At 29.8% G+C, this 13,472-nt stretch overlaps 1 long non-coding RNA gene across 1 annotated transcript; it reads left to right on the forward strand.

Annotated features, from left to right (window-relative positions):
• The first annotated feature begins 4,453 nt into the window (after window positions 1-4,453).
• On the forward strand, window positions 4,454-8,298 carry LOC112419999 (uncharacterized). Its single transcript, XR_003010214.2, has 2 exons — window positions 4,454-4,633; window positions 7,949-8,298. It is a non-coding gene; the product is annotated as an uncharacterized lncRNA (long non-coding RNA).
• Window positions 8,299-13,472: the final 5,174 nt, after the last annotated feature.

Here is a 13,472-nt window from a genome sequence, read left to right on the forward strand (position 1 = left end):
AGGACACATCATCACCACTAACGGAGCTTTTGGACGGAGGGACTATTTTGATGGACGTTTGTAAAATTCATGGACTAAATAGATATTTCGCAAAATTCAAGGGCGAATTTGGCTGATTTTTCGAAATTCAAGAACAAATTTGAGGTATTAGTCGTAAACTAAATAAAGAAACTCGCAGTCACAACACATCAATTTTGGGCACAACAAATGAAAATTTGATATATGTCATTTAAGTTTAAAAAGTGTACCGGTTATCGACTTGGTAAGGTTTATGAGTTTTTTTTTTTCTAGGGAAAAGTTACTGAGTTTTTTTTTTCCGATTCCGTCCTTATAATTTGAAGATTTTTTGGTTTTAGACTTTCATGAAAAATTTTGCCCCTTGTAATTTGAGAAAATTTCGGTTTACCATCCTGCAATTTGAACAAATTTCAGTTTATATTATTTCTCATTTCTGCTTGACCTTCAACCACACTGTTTAGCCGATTCTGCATACCACTCTGAGCATTCTAAATTTCTCTCTGATTAGTGGTTAGGCTCTCAATCTTATCCTCCAGAGCTTCTTTCTTAAGCCTATGGGTAGTAAGCTCTTCTTTCAGTACTTCGAAGGTTGGTGCTGCATAGATCTATCTTCTTGCAAACAACTCTTCAAGCTTGAGTGCAAAGACATTATCAAAGGATGACAAGGCTCTGAAAAATGGAAAATCATCAGTCCAAAGCTACTTAAGGGGTTCAATCTGTCTGAAGACGATTATCCTCAAGGCAACCTTGTCCATCTGAGATATAACAATTTCTAACTAATAAGCCAGATTCTTATCTATTGTACTAGAGCTTAATGCATTCAACTTCTGCAAAGCTTAATCCACCTGAGTTCTGAGCCTGTCCCCCCTTAATATGAAAGGTTTGAAGACCAAAGTTTGTAGGTCTCTCTTCAAACAATTCATGTACCCTATCGTAGATAATAAAACTTATGTCCTCCAAGGAAGGGTAGTGAGGAGGAGGTGTAGGGACAAATAAACAGTTAGATAGTACACAAGTATTTAAAACTTAGTACTACTCTTGTCAAGAACAATTACAAATAAGTAAATCAACAGAATAATCACGGTTTCATAATCAACACATCGTTTATCAAGAATTTAATCATAATTAGTATTAAATATTGCATTACTCCGACAAAGAAGACAAAGATAATTTGAAGAATCCTAATCACCGTCTAACCTATGAAACAAACTCTTTACTTTTCTGCAAATAACTACACATATTGAGCACACAATTAAAAAGTTCAAACCCTTAGCACACAATTAAGGTTGACTCGAGGAAAAAATTCACAAATTCTTATCTACTCTAAGAAAAAATTCACAAATTGAAAGGATATTAGGGATAAAAGATTGGGTACCGACATTTACACATTTTCAATTACTTTTTTCCTTGTTATGTAGCATACCACACCATCATAGATGAGAGAGTTTCTATCATTTGTCAATACTGAAAGTTTAAATATTGACATCAGAATTCTATGAGCCCCTATAATTCTACCAATTCTGAACCAAATGAATTCAATATCTTATTAATCCTAAGGAAACCCTAAATCTTGACATCGTCAAAATATTGTCTTTGATCTTCACCCAGGCTCGGGTACGCACAAGCTATTGAAGTTTCACCTTATGCCTTCAATTGTGTAAGCCCCTCAACAAATGAAACCAAAATCTAGCTAAACCCTAGAACTACAATCCTAGTGAAAAATATTCTTATTAATTTGTTTCACCTTTTATATGATTGAACAATCTTTGATATATATCATGAACACTCGTGAAGAAACAAACTTATTGTTGTTTATCTCGCAATCATACTGATGATAATATTGCTTATTGCTTTAGTTTATATTTTGATGATGTCTATGGTATCAAGTTTACGTTTTGATGATGTCTATCATATCAAGTTTATATGATGTCTAGATAGCTAGGTTATTTGATGTTGTTCATTATGTTGATTAGTTGTAGCTTAGAAACTTGTTAAAGCACCTAGCAAATCATGTCTCATTGCCTCTTGTGATCCCTTGATGTCTTGTGTGGTGTCGTGTATAGAAAACTTCTTTTTTGTGAGTCAAAATCCTTCTTTATGATGGTTGAATCGATTCAAATTTTTCTGACTAGCATCACAATGAATAGATTCAAATTATTTTGAATCGATTCAAAAACCTCTATGACTTTGGTTGAATAGATTCAAAATAATTTGACTAGTATCAATCTTCATCCGGGGATTTTTGAATCTATTCAAATCATGTCTGATGCGTATCAATCTTCATAGCTCATCTACCTTGTCACTTAACTATCTGAATTGATTCACACATTAAGTGAATCGATTCAATAAGTTGTTTTTGGCTGAAATTTTGCTCTTGCCACCCTTTTCTATATATACTCACTACCTTATAACACCAAATTCATTGAATCATTTGCAACTATTCTCTTTAGGTCTCAAAAACTCATTGTTCATACATTCTTCAAGATTAAACATTTTTTCTTAGAATCATTTTGTTCTTTGAGTCACATTGATTTGCTAGGGTGCTAGTAGGGATTGTAAGTTGGTCCTCTCAAGAAGATTGATTGGGCTTAATCAAGGCTTCAAAGTGAATTGAATAATCTCATTCCACCTCCAAAGGACTTGGGGGTCTTTCCAACCGTTCTTGAAGTCGAAGGGGATTCGTTTACCGGACGTAGCATTGAAGGCTTGAGTGAAGAGTTCAAAGGGGTGCACGGGTAATCAAGGATCCGAAGATTCAAGGAGCACCAAATTCAAGGGTTGCTTGGAGTTTGGGAGAGTTTTTTACATACGGGTTGAAGAATTAGGTTTTAATTTCAAGGAACTCTTGTAAACACATTGTATTCAACATTTGTTACATAGTGGATGACCTTGGTGAAGGTGTACTTCTTCAATCTCACATGTATTGTGTTTTGATTTGATAGTTTAGTAATTTTTGTTCATATAGGTTTGGTTTGAAATTGTCTATAAGTTTTGTACATTGTTCAAGGTTAATTAAGGTTTGATTGCTTAATAAGATTTGTATCATGAATCTCTCGATTCTAAATTAAATCATATTGCACATATATTTGTCTTTTTATACATTGTTGTGATTGTTCGAGCACGATTCCAATAGTCGATTACGTTAAAATTGTTTTTTATTGAAACTCCGAAAAAACTTTTCAAAAAGCTGTTCACCCCACTCTAGCTTGGAAACTAATTAGCCATATAGACCAACATATACTTCTAAGAAACTTGTCCATTAAAAGCGTTTAATGCGTAGGTCTCTAGAATGAAAAGAAGATATGAAAGTTAACGAGAAAAAGGTTTCGCTTGGGTATTTATAGATGTGAAGAACAAAACATAAAACTCACTCAAAAGCTTGATTTTTAGCAATATAAATCAATTTAAACTAGGCCTAAAAAAAAAAAATCCTTCAATTTTTTTTTTATTTGAATCGGTTCAAATACTACATGAATCATTTCACCACATATGGTTCTGGATGTTTGTGAACAAAATCATCAAGAATGAATAAATTCAAGCTTCTCATGAATCTATTCATGGATGATTTATTGGAATTTTTCAGAATCATCCTTATTTGTTGTGAATCGATTCAACAATCTGATAAATCAATTGACATAAAATATTGGGTTTTAATACAAATTTTTTAGTCTACATTTTGATTGATTCAAAGCTTTCCCGAATTGATTCAAAAATGAAAAGAGTTTTAAAATCATTTGAAATTTAAACCATGAGTTTTAAAACAATTTATTTTACTATGAACTTATATGTGCTAACCTAGGAATGACAATGATCAAAACCTAATTAGACTTAATTAATAAACATCAGAGAAAAAACATTCTTAGACCCTTTCAAGAAGCAAGAAAGAGTAATAAACCATCACTGGTCTCAAACGAGAAGAGAGGAGAGCCTTCCTCATGGTAATCTTAAGAGCTAAGTTTCCTCTAAGTATTTTCTTTGTCAAGAAAATTTATTTCCTTTAAAATGAGTTTGTTATTTGTATATTTTATTTTAATATATCTATTGGTAGAATTTAATCTCATCTTTTGTTTCAGATAATTTTTTTACAAATAGGAATTGCCATCCTAATTTCCTTTATAAATGATTTATTCTTAGGTTTCAACTGTCTTCTCTCAAGTTTTGAAGTTGTTTTTTAATCACTAATTTGTTATTTATAAATGATATATTCCATGTAATGCCTTTGCACTCTAATTTTTTCAAAAATACAAAAACACTTGTGGTTTATCTTTACCCATCATGAAAGGTTATAATATAATGAGAATTTAGTAAAAAAACAGAAGAAATTCTTATGATTGTTACATTTTATGTGACGTTATTACTACGTGTTGCTAAATGGACAGACACAACACATTGATCTACTGAAGAGACAAATAATATGAACAAACAACAACTCCAAAAATACTAAAAACTATTTAATAGAGTAAGGAGATGTTTAGCTTTTTAAAATATTAAGTGATAAAAAAAACTATTTGGTACATGCAAAGGGTGGGGAGGAGAAATATGGTTGAAATTGTCAAGTTTACTTACGTTATGATTATACTTATTTCCTTATTTCTTTTTTCAACGAACGTTGACGGTAAGCCAATTTTTATCAGTTTCAAATTTAATTCTTCATTTTTTTTGGCTTAATTGCAGTTTTGGCCTTCAATGTTTCACAATTTTTCGATTTGGCATCCTTTAAAAACAATAACAAATTTGTCCTTTATTAGGGATGACAATTAGACCCAGGTTCAATGGATACCAGCATAAAATACCCACAATGGGTAGGGTAAAACCCCACTATCATGGGTCTGGGGACGAGTCCGGGTAATACCCACAAATTTTAATGGGTATGAGCACGGGTAAGGGTACTATACTGCCCAGCCCCGCAGCCCCGCATATACATATTTATTTAATATCATAAGTAATTTATTTATTTTTAGTGTATAATTAAATAATTTATTTAGCTATTTAAGCCTAAACTAAAACCTAAACCAAAAAACAGCTTAATACAATAACAACTACATCCTGCTGGTGTACAATATTTTAGAGATATTTTGGATGTTTTTAATTGGACTAAATACTACGATTCGTATTATTTTATGAGTTAATTTTAAAATAATTTGACCATAGTTTTATTTCAATTGTGATGTTTTTATTGTCTTTTTGATAGATATTTTAGCAAGTGTACTAAAAATGTATCGAAGTAGTAAAAATATCGTTCCCACGAGGACTGTGTTAATCTCAATTTAGCAATAAGGTAAATATTTAGGATGTGTAAATTTCTTTTAGTTGCCCTAGGCAGTAGTTTTGGTTTGCATAAAATTAAATAAACAGAATATAAAGATAGAGTTGGAAAGAATAAGAGAGAGATGAGATTAGGTCTTTCGAATCATCTAAGTTCCCTTAATTGGTATGCTGCACCTATTCTTATGAATGACTTTCTAGTTCCACGATAGTTAACAAAATAGTCTTAATCAATCCCTTGAGTTAGGACCCTCTTCTCAAACTACAGCCCCTAATTTCTTAGGTGGTCTAAGAATCTTTCAAGGTTTTAAGAACATTAACCTAATATCACCAACAAACGATTATCCATTCCTAGACTAACGATGTTTATTAGAACAATTCAATTATGTCTAAGTCGAAAGCTAGGGTCAGTAGTCATTCGTTCTCACTAAATCATATTTATATTTGATCAGGATATAAAAAACATTAAGAATAACCACACATAATAAAAGAATTAAGCAACAAAGTTAAAAAAGTTACAGAGAGATGTTACACTCATAGGAATTTCTTCAATATGTGATGCTACTTTTTTCTAAGGTGTGTACGTAATGCTCCAAAAGCGTGGCTTTTCTCCAAACCATGATTCCGCCGAAATGCTCCAAAAGCGTGAAAAATTGCAACCTGAATAGTTTGGCCTCTTTTATAATGTTTCAAACCTAAGTTCTTTCTTTTCCTCCAAGCCAATCACGTTTTTCTTTCTTTTGATTTGCTAAGCCCAATATATTTTTCTCATTACTTTTTATTCACACCACCTAATGATTTACAACTCCTCCTTATTTTATGTGGCTCTTTTGTATCAATCATATATTTTCTCTTGCTTTCATTTATTTCCTTGTGCCACATGTTCCTAAAATCGTGTCACGAAATAGCCATCGTGACACGTTTTAATCAATGTCGAATGAACCTCATCTTGTGCTCCAAATTGTGACACGTTTTCGACAATCGTGACACGATTTTGCTTTCTTCAAAATCTTCTATTTCTCTTGTTTTCTTTGCTGTTTAAACTTGCTTGTGAACTCAAAATATCATGAAAAAGACTCTAAAAATAGTGAATGACTGACTGTCATCACTTTTCATAGTTAAAATGCGGGTAATGGGTGCGGGTATGGGCACTTAGATACCCATAGGGTATGGGGAATGACACTAAAGTTGTTGCCCACAAGGGTACGGGCACGGGTACGGATAATTTTTAAAAATGCGGGTATGGGGATGGGCATTGTAGTACCCTACCCATTTGGTACCCATTGACATTCCTATCCTTTATGTTTAGCCCGTTTTGCAAAGTGGCCCCTTCCTTTGATTTTGACTAAGTCAATTCTTATGTGGACACATTCTCAGATGACTAGGACGCCATGTATGTATTTTTTATTTTAAAATTAAAAGAAAATCCAACTCATCAATGATTAAAAAGATAATAATAATAAAAAAAAAACTCTTTTCTCTTCTCTCTCTTCCTCTCCTCTCTCAGATCTCTTCTTCTTTCTCTTTTCTCTCCATTAAAAAAATGAAGAACCGCAACAACAATCACAAATAAGTAACTATTTTCATGGATGAACAACTCCTCAACCATAACAATAACATCAACAACAATCCCATTTTTTTCAAGTTTTAGAAAGGGTTGAGTATAGATTCTCGAATCTGGGCAAAAAAAAAAATCTAATTCCACTAAATTTTGAATATGGATAAACATGGGTATGCAAGTTTAAACATATTCGGATATGCGATACTGAATATGGTTCACCAATTTGGGTTGATAAATAATAAGAACAAAAAGATATTGATTTTAGGTTCTTGAATCAGATGAAGAATACCAATCTTGGTGTGTATTTTTCATTGTTTTCAAGTTCCTATTTATGACTTTCTGTTTGTATTGTGAGGCGCTAGCCTAGTGCCATGATATGTTTTGTGCTCATTCCGGAAAGAAAAAAAAAATATTGTTTGATATTAGCCACAGTAGAATCGTGGCTATGTGTGGTTTGACTGTGACTAAAGTAAAGTATACGATGTTCTTGTTCTTTTACCTCCAACTGTTAAAAATGGGTTTGATGATGAAATTGAAACAAAAAAGTATTGTTGCTGTTCTTGATTTTTTCATTCTTAATTTGAGCAAAAATTAAGGAAAATAGTTAGCTCATGCTTTTAGGTGTGATGATTTTTGTTTTTTAATTTGTGATGATCGATTGATTGTTTTTGTTCTTAATTTTTAATGGAGAGAGAAATGAAAGAAGAAGAGTGAAGAATACATATGAGAGAGGATAGAGAAGAGAAAGAAGGAGTTTTTATTATTTTATTTTTTTGTAATCATTGATGAGTTGGATATTTTTTTAATCTTAAAAGAAAATAATACACACATGACATCCTTGTTATCTAAGAATGTGTCCACATAAGCATCGACGTGGTAAAACTCAAAGGAAGGGATTACTTTTGCAAAATGTGTTAAACGTAGTGGGCAAAATTGTTATTTTTTTTTTATAAGGGGTCAAAATCACAAGATTGTGAAGCATTGAGGGACAAAACTGCAGTTAAACCTATTTTTTATAGTATTTAAATCTTTATTTTATAAAGAATATTTCATCCTATTTTAGTTATATTATTTTATTCATTTTTTTTCTTCATTTCATTCCAGCATTGCGTATTAGATGTAATAGAGTTTCTGATTGTCCAAAACAAATGTATTGCAATAGGGATTATGAACTAAGTTGTGTATATAACCAATGTAAATGTGTTAGAATCACTTAAGCAATAGATTTTGTGCCCATATGATTATGTATTTAGTTTCAGACCCCAAGAGAGAACAGAAACACCATGCTTGAACTTTTCACGAGTTATCATTTGGTTATTGTGTTGGAACCCAATAATTTGAATTTCTTTCCACTTTATAAGTTCAAAAACTTTGTAGTTATGAATTTGTACTATAAAAGATGGTAATGAAATAAAATAATCCAGTAATTAATATTATTTAGATTGTTTCACTTTGATGTAAGTTGATGCTCTTGGTTTATCTAAAAAATTATTATTTAATTATATTGTTTCCTGCTCTTTTAATTTAAGAGATGTCGCCATGACCTTCAATTGAGGAATATCACTTTGATTTCAAATCCTATTGCCTATCAAAATACATTTAACTGTTAAGTTTGAAAACCATCTTTATGTTACTTGTAAGAATGAATATATATATAGACACACACATTATATTATATTATATAAAGTAAGGTTTTTTATGCCACATATCGTTTCCACGTTTATTCTCATTATTTTTATGATTTTTTTATTTTCTAAAACTAATATTTTATTTGGTATAAATATCTCAACAAATTAATCATTGTATTTTAAATCTTATTTCTGATCTAATTATTTGACACCTAAAAACATTTTACCCTTTTGTATTTTGTGACGAAAAATCTTATGTAAAGTAGAGATAAAATAATTGTCAAAAAATTAAACTGTTTTTTTCTTCAAAAAAAGATTGAACTTTCTTTGCAACAAAAAGTTCCTTCTATATAATTGTGTTAAACAAACTAATTTTTTTTAATGCTTTTATTAAGATAAACAAACATGAAATACTAATTATAAAATCTAAAAAAATATATCTCTAAATTATTGAATCTCAAAATCATTTTTATTCTAATCCGTAACAAACAGGTTCTATGAGGACGTTTGTTATTACTTTTTTTTTTATAAAAAAAATCACGTTAAAGAGTGTTAATCAAATGAATGTCATCTTTATACTAACAATTTAAAGTTTTTAGAAATAGCTTATTCCAAAATCCTCTCCTCTAAAGATGTTCACATCATCCTAATCCTACTTGGCATTTGTTCCAAAAATTTCTCCTAATTGTTAATAAAAGCTTAATAATTATAATTATTATTAAAAACCGTTTCTTATTTAACATTAAATTGTCCATAAAATGCATAGTTGGTTACAATCAAATACTTATTAATATAACTATTGTTTCGATTAAAATTTATATGTTACATTAAAAATTTGTACGTTACAATCAAATAATTATTAATATAATTAGTATTCGATTAACATTTATACGGTACATTAAAAATTTGATAGGTTACAAAATTATAATAAATAACTTGAATAAATTATATTTTGAATTTTGGTCTGTTACACTTTAACAGGAACCTACTAATTAAAAAATTTAATTGTAGTAATTAGTTTTTAAGGTTATATAATTAATTTTTATTCGTTACAAAATTATATTACTTAATATTAATAAGATATTATTAAATTTCAAATCTTATGAAGTTAATTTTTTGTAGGTTACATGAAATATAATCTAATCGTTTAATGTACATTTAATAATATTAAAGATGTTGATAATATTAATTTTAAAACGGTCAAATTAACAATTAATATATATACTAACAATTTAGAGTTTTTAGAAATAGCTTATTCTAAAATCCTCTCCTCTAAAGATGTCCACATCATCCTAATCCTACTTGGCATTTGTTCCAAAAATTTCTCCTAATTATTAATGCAAGCTTAATAATTATAATTTCTATTAAAAACCATTTTTTATTTAACATTAAATTGTACATAAAATGCATAGTTGGTTACAATCAAATAATTATTAATATAACTATTGTTTCGATTAAAATTTATATGTTACGTTAAAAATTTGTATGTTACAATCAAATAATTATTAATATAATTAGTATTCGATTAACATTTATACGGTACATTAAAAATTTGATAGGTTACAAAATTATAATAAATAACTTGAATAAATTATATTTTGAATTTTGGTCTGTTACACTTTAACAGGAACCTACTAATTAAAAAATTTAATTGTAGTAATTAGTTTTTAAGGTTATATAATTAATTTTTATTCGTTACAAAATTATATTACTTAATATTAGTAAGATATTATTAAATTTCAAATCTTATGAAGTTAATTTTTTGTAGGTTACATGAAATATAATCTAATCGTTTAATGTACATTTTATAATATTAAAGATGTTGATAATATTAATTTTAAAACGGTCAAATTAACAATTAATATATATATATATATATATATATATATATATATATATATTAATCGTTATAGTACCATTTTCTATATAAATAGTAGCACTTTTGGGTCTGAGTACACAACAATCACAAAATATAGTTTTTTTTTTCTTTTCCTGTTCTCTGGTTCTTTGATATCTATATTCTAAGTTATTTCTATAATTTTTTATTGCAAAGAAAAAGGTCTACGAAACACGACTTCATCTCTGATGTTTCGCCAAGAAAACAATCATGACATTGGTTGTGAGGGTTGTTCATGCTTGGTTTGTTCAAGACTACAAAAATAAAAGACTACCATTTTCCATGGAGTTGGTTCTAATGGATTGAAATGTACTTTTTTCATATTATTTATTTTTTATATTTAAGATTGGTTCTAATGGATTTGAAATGTACTTTTCTCCAATCTTAAATATAAAAAATAAATAATTTTTTTATCTTAAATTAAAATAAATATAACTTACTTTGACTCTATTTAATGTTATTTGTCCTAATATACATTTTAATTCATGTAAGTTTCATTTTAATATTTTTTTATTCTCATGAAACACGTTCCAATATATGGTACTTTTCATTTTTTTTTTTTATCAAATCAAGAAAACTAATTGCATATAAGTGAAATTTTGAAGTTAGATATTTTTTTATAATTGAAATCTGAGAGTATTGTGATTAATTAAAAAAGTAATAATTTTATTCATACTGGTAGATTAAAACGGAGGTAGTCATACCTGTTTAATATATTGAATGACTGAGAAACCAAAGTTAATTTGAACTCTTAGTAATTAGATATATGTTTAAGAATATATTAATTATTTATAGTGTTTTTATATTTTAAGTATATTTGTACTTGTGACCACTATTTTATGACTCATAAAAATATTTCTTTTAAGAAAATGGGATGCAGATAGATCTGCGACACCCTAATTATATTAAAATATTTTTGTTTGTAAAAAAGAAGACTGGGGGACATAGTAACCCAGTTAAACCAAAAAGGTAACCAACCATATGATAATACAATACATGATAATCCAATGGGTAAAAAAACAAATTCGAATTCATAACTAGACTTACACATCATGTTGCACAATCCAGCGAACCAGCATTACGGGCACAAAACCAATGTGTAAAAGAAATGTGATGTGTGAATTGACAAGTCTCGAATCCCAGTTTTGAAGCCGGTAAGAAACTGATCGCCAACATGAAAACAAATCCACACGCCACCAACCCACTGCATCTAACATGACAACAACCAACTTCAAAGGCCATTTCTAGCCATACAGATCACTGTTGACAAAGACAACAACGCCCCCATTTTCGGTGAGACCATATATGAAAAAAAAACAACTTCGAAGCAATGTCGAGAGCTCATAATCAGAATCAGACCGTGAAGGGAAAATTCAACCACGATTTGTAGGATAACACAAAAACCGATGACAATGGCGGCGAAAAACCCAACCACCGTCATTGAAACACAACCACAATGCTCGCTAGCCCAACCACCGCAAATCAGAAGAGATTCACAGAGGTTTCAATAAACCAAGAAGAAAAACTTGATCTGCAAAACATGAGACAACTGCATTAGACTATCACTGTCTAGAAACCAGATTTGAGAGTAACGATCCATAGCAGGTGCTGACTGGTTTGATGGAACCGATCCTAAAAAAGGGGTTCTAGGAGGTGGTCAAAGAATCACACCACAACCTCCTTGATGCGTGAGGTTACATTGTGAAGGGAATGTTTGGATTTGGTAGGATGAGCCAAGAAGGAGGGTGGAGGAGAAGGAATGCGGCTCTCACAAAAATAGTTATATTTTTTTAAAATTTAACTTTTTTTGTCCTAATAAACTGTGATTTATTTTTTCAATTTTAAATATGAGGATAGAGTACCGCAAAATTTTGAAATGAAATTAAACTAAAAAATTAAATAATATCTGAAAACCTAATTATGTGTAAACCCCTTAAAAAAATTTAAATAAAATGAATCCCGTGCTTGGCACGGGAAGTTACACTAGTATTATACAAATGAATGTCATATTATCTATGTGAAGAACATGCTTTTAAGCTCTTATTTTAATCAAACACATGCAAAACACGGGTTATATACCTAGTACGTAGCTCTCAAAAGACAAATGGTCGTATACTATCATATTGTGATGTTTACTCTTAAACCGAAAACATATTCAAGCTTTTCATAATATTAAGTATACCTTGCATCTGTCCTCCATGAGCATAACTCAGTTGGTAGGGACATGCATTGTTATATGAAATGGTTGAGATTCTAACCCAGGACACCCCAGACTACCTGACAAATATATATATATATATATATTGCATCTCTTTAAATTCTTTTAACTTTTTGTAATTTTTACCGTTCATGCAATCTAATTCTTTTACTTTATGTATTTCTATTTAAAACTTAAATATCGAGTATTTAAATTCATGAAATTTTACTTTGAGGCTCTCCAATCGTCCTTTTACGTTTGAGTTCTTTATTTTTTGAATTAGCCATCAATCATTTTCAACCGATTTCACCTTTAAAATTTAGACTTGTTTTAGAGATATATTTTTAAAACTTCACTACAAACAAGTGAGTCTACCTTTTTTTTTGAAAGAAACAAGTGAGTCTACCTATTAATTTTGTTTAGACTTCTACGGTTCACTAATTAATTATTTATCTGCTTTTTGTTTTGGAAAATGCTTGTTAGCACAATGCTCAACAAGCACGACAATCACATGACTGTTTTAAGCCATTGGATCACTCATATCAACATTCTTTTTCCTTATTGTAAAACTGCCGCTTTTTTCTGCCATCACCTAAATATGCATGTCGTCAAATTTCGCGTAGTTCAGGTGTCGTGCTATATAGCACTTCCCGTTTGTTTTTGGTTAACTTTCCATAAATAAAAAGCATTGTAAACATCACAATGGTTACAAATATAGATTAAGCACGGAAAACAAGATGAAAGATTCATCATCGATTCAGTTTGGTTTGGTTTTCACCGTTTTTTAAAAAAAACGAACCAAACCAAACTTATCAGTTTGGATCGATTGAATTGAAAATACAATTAATTTTTTTCACCATATTCTTTTTAGTTTTATTTCATTGTGCAGTTCTAAAATCTCTAGTT

The sequence above is a fragment of the Medicago truncatula genome, chromosome 3 (genome assembly GCF_003473485.1).
Source record: "Medicago truncatula cultivar Jemalong A17 chromosome 3, MtrunA17r5.0-ANR, whole genome shotgun sequence".
NCBI classification, from domain to species: Eukaryota; Viridiplantae; Streptophyta; class Magnoliopsida; order Fabales; family Fabaceae; genus Medicago; species Medicago truncatula.